Source organism: Apis laboriosa, unplaced genomic scaffold (assembly GCF_014066325.1).
Source record: "Apis laboriosa isolate Shangri-la unplaced genomic scaffold, ASM1406632v1 scaffold40_cov151, whole genome shotgun sequence".
NCBI classification, from domain to species: Eukaryota; Metazoa; Arthropoda; class Insecta; order Hymenoptera; family Apidae; genus Apis; species Apis laboriosa.
In genome coordinates this window covers 5,608,465-5,617,922 of record NW_025223180.1, presented here as the reverse complement: position 1 = coordinate 5,617,922, position 9,458 = coordinate 5,608,465, and positions in this window count along the sequence as shown.

The following is a 9,458-nucleotide window of genomic DNA, read 5'->3' as shown; positions in this document are numbered from 1 at the left end:
ATATATATATGTAGAAAATTTTTTCCTTTCTTCTTTTTTTTTTTCTCCCTTTTCTGCACGCTCAGGGTCAAAGACCTTCGACATCGCGCGGAGACGTTTCTTCGCTATCGTCTTCGAGGATGAAGAGCGCAGAAAGTAAGGAAGGGTAGATGGATGGTCCTAACTCAGTTATAAACACGACTATAAAAATCAAATTTGTGGCGTCTCCCTTGGCCAAACTTGCTTAGACATTATTCCAATCTATTAGAGCCGAGGGCCCTGTAAAACAATTTTCAATCTTGCCCGTCGTGATGTTCCGCTACGTTGCTCGAGTTCTCGATTATTATTATTATTATTATTATTATTATTATTATTATTATTATTTTTCGTTCGAATAACGAAAAGAAAGGAACGAAAGCACAAATTATACGAAATTGCACTCGAGACGTGTCCGTTTCAACTTTGTTGGCTCTCACTCCCCGCGTTCCACGAAGCCATCGTGATATTTTCACGTGGACTCGCATGACGTGGAATCTCCGTGAACCGGCCATTCGTTTGTTCAATTTTTTCCTCGCACGTGCTTCTAGGTAATCCTCCTTTTCTCTACGTATTCCTTTTCTCCGCTCGTCACTCCCGCCGTTGCATTTTACGAAACATAAAGTTGAAGGAACGCCGTTCGACGAAACAGTTCGTGCCAAACCGAATGTCCAGGGACGAAGTCAGCCGACAAATTTCACTTCCAATAAATGGTTGTGGTCGGCGGCCCACTGTCAATCTTTATGAGATTTCGTGGTCAATGGAGATAATTTAGAACAGCGTCATTGCGCGTTCCCATGGTGCGCGATTTATTGCCGGCGTTATTATGAACGGCCGTACCAAACCCTGTTAAGAACGGTTGTTGCAGCCGGGATGCAACTTGCGCAAGAGAGTGCGAGACGAAAATGGAAAAGATGAGGAGAGGAACAGAGCCTCGAAGCCATACCGTACGGAAAGGGCTTGCGTGTGGACATTCTTAAATAGTATGCAGATTTTAACTGCTTGTTCTGTCAACGTTATTATTTTATTGAACGGACGGGCCGGATAGGTGGGAACTTATGCTTCCATCCCATCGTTTATATATATTTAACATTTTTCTCTATTAATTTATTATCTTAATTTATTAATCACTCTCTTGCGGTTATTCAGTGGAAACGAATACACAAATTTTGAAATAATATATCGTAACATCGTTTTATTTAGAACGAAGACACGTGAAAATATATATTATATCTTTACTATACACAATAACATGACGCAAATTTATCAAATTTATATAAATCGTGAAAGTATATATATATAAAAATAGAATTATATAAAATTTAAACGTTTTTTCTTTAAAACATAAAACAAACACGCGGATCCTATGTTTATTAATAATCCTGGTTGAGCTGAAAAATGGCTGTAAATTTGTTGACACCACGGCGAAAGCGATTTTCTTTCTTTTTTTTTTTTTTTTTTTTTTTCAACGTGCTGACCCGAGACTCGAGAGATTGGACTGGCTGCCAATTTAACGCCATTATCTCCGCCGACGTCGAAGCGGGGGTCGAAGGTGAGGTGTCGGGGGTGGACGACGAGGTCGTCGTGATCGTCGCCGTTGTCGTTGTGTTCCTGATGGCGGCCCGTAATATAAATTTTCGAGGAAAGTGTTACGGAAGCGATTTGCAGTATGCGGGGAGGTATCCGGAGGCAGTTATGATCCGTTGCCAATAGCTAATGCGGCGATGGCGTGCAAATCGACGCAGACGGGGCATGATTCAGTTGACACGAAGTTGGCGCGTTCTAGGTCTCCCAATCGATTCTGAATCTCTGCATAAGCCTGGTGTGTGCACCCCCGCTGCAACCGGGCGCAGATCGCTGCGGTTCGCTTCGGTTTAAAGCTGCAACGAGTCGATACCGAGATGCGCCAACGGCGATTAAGAAACTTGTTCTAACGTTCCCAACTTCCGACCGTGATAATGGTTCCGTTTTAACGCGTTAGCCAGCTGAAAAACGCTTTCCAACGATCGTGGACGTGGCTTCTCTTAGAAATTTGATTTCGTTTCGTTTCCACGATCTGAGAGAGCGAATTCGCTCAGAAAAACTTTTTAATTGAAAAATTAGAAATTGAAATATCTAATTGGGTTTCTGTTTCTACGTCTACGGTTTCAGATGGAAGGTTTAAAGGTATCGGAATCGGGATAGTTTCACGGATGTCGAACGTTCGATTGCTCGCGTGACATTTAAATATTTATGAAAATATGGAAGCACCGATTGAAACGCATCGTAGTCGGATGCTTTTCAGTCTCGAGAAGTCTTTATAGAATCGACGCGATACAACCAATACACTTTATCGATCAAAAGCAATAAGAACGATGATAGAATGCATCGCGCGTATAGAACGTTTTCTGCAAAAGTAATGGGGGCCGGAGGGAGGGTGAATAAGCATCGATTTCCAATGAACGTTCGCTTTTAAAGCTAACAAGCTATTCCGTCACGTAAATCCTTAAGAATCTGGCCATTCTCATCGGCCCTCATTGAAACGGAATAGTCATATATATATACGCGATGGAAATCGTGTTTCATTTCTCACGTTCCTTTTTACGATATTCCTTCCGTCAACTTGGCTGATATTCCAACTTTTAATGGCTACGATGGCTTCTTACAGTCTTCCCTGTTACCGATCACCGGATCAATCGCGCGGATTTCTCAAAACACCGAGGAAGACTTGGCTCGACCCGGATGAGATCGTTTTAAATTCGAGGCCGCTTACCAACCACCACCACCGTTTATTGATTTAACTTAAGCTTCGGGCTTAATTAAATAAAGCGAGAGATTCGTTTCGCCTACCGTTCGAACGAATTCGATTCGAAATGAAATTAATCCAATCGAAATAAAATTAATAATAGCTGGCGTAATAACAGATGGGTGTGGATCGACGCGTGGATCCACGACTACACAAGTCAAATTACAAGCCTCGAAACTCGAAACTCGGAAAAAAAGGTTTGCGAACAAACAAACACGCCGCTTTGTTTGTTCCGTAATAGGTGACAGGCCGGCTCTATAAAATGACCGAAATCCCAATTGCAATCGGCATTTATCAGCTGTCATTCGGGACACGTAAACAGGCGACTGGTCCGCTAGTTTTTCCATCGCGGCTTTCCCATCGAATCAACGGATACGCATTCAACGGACACCGCGCTGCAATGTACAACATTATGCAACTGCATTCAACCGTGAAACAATTATATGCGTTTCAACCGGGCCACGTTCAGCCGCGTAATCGTCGTAAATCTATTTTCGCGCGATATTGTTTGCCGTGCATATTAACTCGTTACCTCTTGTCCTTCTAAATGAACGATACGAACCGAACGATAATAATTTCACATAATGCTCTTTCCTCGTGAACGGGCAGCCTCGTTTCGAAATCGCGTGCGAAATTGCGAACGGAAGATCATCTTTCGTTTTCTCATCTTTTCTCTCGTCTCGAACACCGTGGATACAATTATTTTCTTCCTACCTACCTTCTTTGATTTCTTTGTATTCGCGCTTTTATTTTGATATTTTACATCTTCTATCGATATAATTTCTTTTTTACCGCAACAGAGTGGTAACCGTTTATCCGATTCCTGGTTGGATAAATCTTACGATTCGATCGAAGGAGAGGAAAGGAAGAGAGAGCGGAATATGGAATTGAACGAGCGAATGTTCAATTTCGTCGGTCGTAAAGTTTTTCGCGACGCGTGGAAAGATCGGGAATAAGATCTGCGATGAATACGGAGCTTCTTTCACTTGCCCTTGGAAAACTGCATTATACTCGAGCTATCAGTTTTTTTCTCCTTTTTAATCTTTGCCATCCTGCAAATTTTCCTCTTTACCCATTATTTATAAATATATATATATATCAATCTATTATATTATTCTATTGCGCGTTCCTTTGCAAAAGTTTCATCAGAAACAATCAACGAGACAGTTTTTTTATTTATTTATTTTTTTATTATACGACGCACAGAATGTACGTACTGAATTTTTGCGACAAAAATGGATAGAAGTGACGCGAATTGCAATTTTGTCCTTTCCTCCAGAGTAAACTGATTTACACTCGTTGATACGAGGTCCCTTTCTAGTTTCACCGTGAAAACACTTTCATACACCGTAGGCAGCCTGTATACCGCCATCCGCCACGATTTCCCACGTGTCACCAGGACCACTTTATTTTCCGGCAATAGTAGTAGCCGCCTCTTTCCTTTTGCCTCTTTATCCTTTTTTTCCGTGTGTTTTTCCACCGAGATGCAGCACGCGTACTCCTTATTTCCCTTTCGCGCTGTCGTCGCGTCGACGATTCGAGGCGACGTTTTCCGACCAAGGCAGTAAAGCTTTATCGGATTTTGGCGAATCGGCAAAACGCCTCGGTGCGAATTTTCTTCGATCGGATCTCCTGATCGAAGATCCGACTAGGATCTGTTTAGAATTCATTAGCGTGGTCGCGTTTAATTAACACCGCATTTTTCGAAATGGGGAATAATCCGAAATCCCGGCTCGGTTCACCGGTTTTAACGACACCCACACACAGAGACAACGATGTAACAGCGAGCGCGTATGACACGTTTTATGCCGCATGTCCCGCCCGCTCGTGGAGCCTCGACCTCGCGATATCGCGGCGAAATAAAAAGGAAATTTATATTTCGCACGATCGTGTTCCGAATCGGTAAAGATAGGGGAACCTGGCAGTAAAAATTTCACCGCTAAAAATTCTTGCTTCGGACCCGGTTGAAATAAAAGCACGTCCCTCGATCGGACTTGTACACGGTGTCCCCTGAAAAAGATATCCAATTGCAAAGTAATGTTTTGACACGATAATTCAACGTGAAATATGTATATATATGTATTTTTTTTAATGAAAATGTAATTTCAGATAAAATTTGTCTTACGTTTAACCAGCAAACTGTGTGTTATCGTGTTATTTACAATCGTTGCTTGTTCGAACAAAGTGATAAATTTTCTTTTTTAATATGATAATGAGAAGTAACTACAACGATCAAATCTTTCTATCGTTCCAATCAAATAACACTTTTATAATTCTTAAGTTGAGAAAAATTTCCATATTGAAATTAATTATTATTAGCGAGGGAAGGCAGTTTGTTTATGGACACCGGGTAGAATTGCAGAGCGATCACTCGCGAGCGCGCTCGCCCATTCACGGCTACGGAGATTTCCACACAGACACTCGTGGCACAGCCTCCTTTGAATCGAACCACGCGCGGTTATGGACGTTGTCCACTTTGATGTTCGTGCCGATGCCGTGGAATCGGACGGGCCGTGCCGATGGATTTCCACAAAGTAAATGTCGGCGGCAGGTGGCTGTTGGCCCCTCCCCCGCTACACGGAATTCCCCGCGAAATCGTCGACTGCGTAATCGCAGACCCGACCTTTACGCGCCGCGGGAGGCTACTACGTTTGCGCTCGGCTCCCAAAGGCTATCGTTTGTCGGAAAGATTGGTTTCTGTGCGTGACGCCGGTTTCTACCGGACTGAACGCATCGACGAACTTCACCGATGAATTTCAATTAAAATTTGAATTTTCGCACGTTCGATCGACGATCTTTTCATAGATGGTTCATCAATTTTGAAATGTTGGGTGAATCGAACAAATTTTTTTTTTTTATCGATTTTTATCGAGAAAGAAAGATCGACGCTCGTTCAGTCGGATTATTCGAATAATTCGGAGGAATTTTATTTAGTAATAAAAGAACGAAGAGCATTCACCAACAAGAGATTACCCTCGAATGGTGCAAGTTAGAGGAGAGGATGCGCTAACGTTCATAAGTTTTGGGATCAACGGTTTAGATACCGTTCCATCGAGAACCTCTTAGCATGGTATTTTCCTACAATCCTCTTTCCAAGTATAATTTGTAGAGGGTTCCATAGGCGTTTTCTTCGAGATCTAGGAACAAGCACGCTCGCTATGAAATTCCGTGTGACGATCACCGGATCATAATCCTCTTAGGAAGGGAATCGTCGTTGAATCGACTCGATTACGAGATCTATAAATCTATATAAAGTGTATGAGAACAAATACTAATAGGGGCGCGATGCATATTTTTGCGTTGTACGTGTAAAATAATAAAGATATTATTTGAATTACGTTTTTGCATGCCATTTAGTAGCCGCGCGGCCAACTGGCGTGCTACAATTTATCATTCGCCGGGTGATTACAAATAATTGTAATGTGACTCTAATTATTAAATAATTGATGACGCGAAATTGTTGCACGGTCATTTCGTTGATTATTGAAATATTTAATACGATTCATCATGAAGATTAATAAGCTCGTCATTACGGGAAAACAAATTGCCGCGATGATATAATAGACGGTCCACTGTTTGGAAACAAATTAATTCATGCACCAACAATTTTATACAACGTGCCCGGTTCTTATCGCTCATTCCCTCCGAAATCATCGATTTCGCATCAACGGGGGACAAGAAATTTCGTTACTCGTTGTTGCGTTTCGCAACGCAATTCCTCACTTTTTCCCTCCCCCTTCCGCTCTTCCAAAAGGCAACGAGCAACGCCCCCGATCCCATTATTATTATTCCCATTATTATTATTCGAAGGGAAAATATAAAATTATTTATATCTCGTTATTTGTATCGATATCTCGGCCGGATGAATTAATCCATCGCGCGATAATAAACGATTGATCGTCGTCGGCCAGTTTACGAAACGATCCGTTCGGTACGCCGCCCATTCAGTTGCCACGGGATTTCGCAAGGAGACCCGGCGAAGGTCCGACCGCCGCCGTTACCACACTCGCGCGATTGTCCGAGGCATAAATAACCGCTTACGGTGCTCGACTCGCGTACTCCGATAAACAAATAGGCCAGGAATTATTATTAAAATGACCGCGGACAGCGGGGCGTAAATCATGGGCGGGAGAGGGGGAGCACAAAGACGCGGCGGAAACCGCGGGACCCGGTTGTTCCGGGACGCGAAAAACATACCGCTCGAGAATAATATTCGCGGAAGAGGAGCACAAAGTGTTCTTTCAGCGACGAGAAACCCCCTCTGTTCCCTGCCACGTATATATAATGACGCATGAACGGGGAGATCGCGACTCTCGGTCGGTCGGCGCGGCCCGATCGAGATCGCGATCGCGGAACGATGATCCTGCGAACTCGTCCCCCTGTGCGCGTTCGGGGATCCAAGGGGACGGAAATGAAGTTACGTTGCAAAATCTCGACTGTTCATCGTCTATCGACGGCGAGCCCGTGGACACGGCCACGAATCGGCTCGGCTCGAACGAACCGGGGTCTCGTATCTTGGAATACGGCGTACGGAGAGATTGATGCGCTGAGAGTGAAGGGCTGTCCGTCCGTGAATACGTGAGCACCTGTCAGGTGCATCGAGCATTTCAGCTTCCTGCATGCCCCCGCTTCTATTCTCGATAGACACGGGGCCGCGGCTCGATAAGTAATGCGGAACGGTGTAGGTGTTGCTGCAATGGACAGCACGGGACACGCCACTTACGATCGAAACGCCGCTACCGTTCGCTAAACCTCTCCACTCGATACAGGGTGACGTGGTAATAGCGTTACGACAGAATCGTGGTGGCATAACCACGCCGGGATGAGTTCACCCACCGTGTGTGTGTGTGTGTGAGATAATGCATCGGGCGACCGGCTGCAACCACGTATCCCAAGTTTCAACTTGTTATGATGCGTAATTGCGTTAGAAATTTATCGTTTCTCGCTACGAGAATTCGTTAACTTTCCTACCGGTAGTTTAGAGATACCGGTGGATCGGGAGCCCCGCTGGCTGATTATAATCGAATCAGTATTTTACGTCTAATGAATTGCGGAAAGGTATATATCGTCTTTATAGAACGATGGAATGGTGGTTTAGATCCTGGCAGTTCGATGGAAATTTTTTTGTGAAACAAAGTTGCGATGTTATAATTTAATTCTCGTCTTTAATCCTTGTTTAGATTCTGGATTTTTCGATATTATTTCTTAAAATCTTCTCCTTTATAATTCGAGAATGATCAGTTTCGAGAGAGAATAACATCTCATTTAAAAAAGTCGGGGAGAGAAACACGAGCGCTGGAATTGGAGTTGGTGGAACGTCCGATTTCGTCAAACGTCGATGTAGTAGATTCCCCTGATAGAATCGATTCTAGCCGTGGTATGTTGGGGCTCGAGTTGAGATATGACGTCGTGTGTCATTAGGTACGTCGTTATTCATTAAACTGACGTTCTAGTGCTTCAGTCGGTCAAACGATAATCGATGTAGGCGCATAGGCGAGCGATATTGCGGTGTCCCATTCGAGGTTGATCCCTCTCTTTTTCTTGCAAAGTGTCCCACAAGATATCCCATCCGATTACTGTGCCTCGATCAATCGATTTCGTCCGTTATTTCCCGAGCATTAGGCAAACAAAGAACAGTTCCTAGCGGAATTACCAATCCGTTTCATTCGTACGTCGGAATTTCAATTCCCACGCATTCGTTCCCCTATATATATATATATATATATATATATAGTTCGAAACTATATTCCTCGTCCTCGATGCTGAGAGCAATTGCGAATTCATACAAATATTGAAACGAAAAAACGCGCGTTTACGATATACACGAGCAAAAAAGAAGATAATGCTTCGTTCTCATTTCGCTAAGTGCTACTAATCGTTATGCAGAGGCAATCTTTCTCACGATCGACCAATCCAATTTTCCAGTTATTTTTCTTGCACGCAAATAAATTTCTCGATGACACAGCAGTGTTCACGAATAATTCGTAATACAGACGCGTAATAATAGATGCCGTCCACAAACGAAGAACTCATGCGGAGTTATGTCGATTCCTCGATCGTTGGATCGATATTCCAGCGAAGCTATCCGCGCATAAGCCGTGTATATATTCGCGTATCAAAATTATAGACGCGTACGTATAATCGTAAACGCGTGGAAATAAGCGAACCGATTGCGCGGATAACGGTGTTCACGAAAATTACGAACCGATCATTTCTCCTCGAGTATACGGATTCGATCGAAGCGAGGAAAGCGAACTATCGGATTCTATATTGGGCTGTCGTTTTTATCGAGATCACATCGACAATTAATCGGCACTGATCACACGGGGTCGGATCCATCGTTGTAAATTGTAATAAGATGCCTTCTAAGCGATACACTTCCTATTGGGTTAACGAAGCGAGACCGTTAATCGTGGATCCGTTGCTCCTCCAAGGTTGCCCCGAAACCAGTCACCGTTAGCTCAACGTGTGATTAGAAACGGGCAGACCATCGCTTATACACGTTCATTTCTATCGGAGTAATTAGTACCAACAAGTTGTTGCGCGTTATATATCGAATAGCATACCGGATCCCGAATCGTTTCTATTCACGTACTTCACTGGCTCGAGATCATCAAGCGGTATATAAAGTTTACATCAATTTACGTCGTTCCATGTA